We start from the raw sequence: 617 nt of genomic DNA on the forward strand, positions 1-617 counted from the left end.
GGAGAGAGAATTGGAAAGAACTTGGTCGTTTACTGTCTTAGATGTGCTAACATAAATGGTAGTGTCGTCAGCATAAATGTCTACAAATGATGTAAGGATGTGATTTGGAAGATCATTAATGTAGATCAGGAAAAGAGTTGGGCCCAGGATGGACCCCTGAGGGACACCGGCATTAATACTGTGAGCTTCTGATTTTTGCACCTCAACTACTACTCTTATGAACCTATCAGAAAGAAATGATTTAATAATTGAGAAGACATTTCCAGCTATACCATAGCTAGAGATCTTATGAAGTAAACCTTTATGCCATACCCTATCAAAGGCCTTAGATATGTCAAGAGCAATTTCCCTAGAAATGTGGCCTCCGTCGAGAGATTTGCTAATCCTATGAGATATAACTGTAAGCACATATGTATTTTATTTTTTATTAACGTTTTATCTGTTTGGTTACATATGTTTCGGATATTGGACCGTGTTTACGATCTAAACGCCTTGTCAGACCTGACAGAAATGGTTGGTTTGTAATAGGAAGAATTGTTTTTAGAAGAATATAAGAATATATAATGTAAAGATTAGTTTTTAAACATTAATATTTCCTTGCTGGTACTAATGATAAA

Source organism: Euprymna scolopes, chromosome 12 (assembly GCF_053919585.1).
Source record: "Euprymna scolopes isolate OS-2025 chromosome 12, ASM5391958v1, whole genome shotgun sequence".
In the NCBI taxonomy this organism is placed as follows: domain Eukaryota; kingdom Metazoa; phylum Mollusca; class Cephalopoda; order Sepiida; family Sepiolidae; genus Euprymna; species Euprymna scolopes.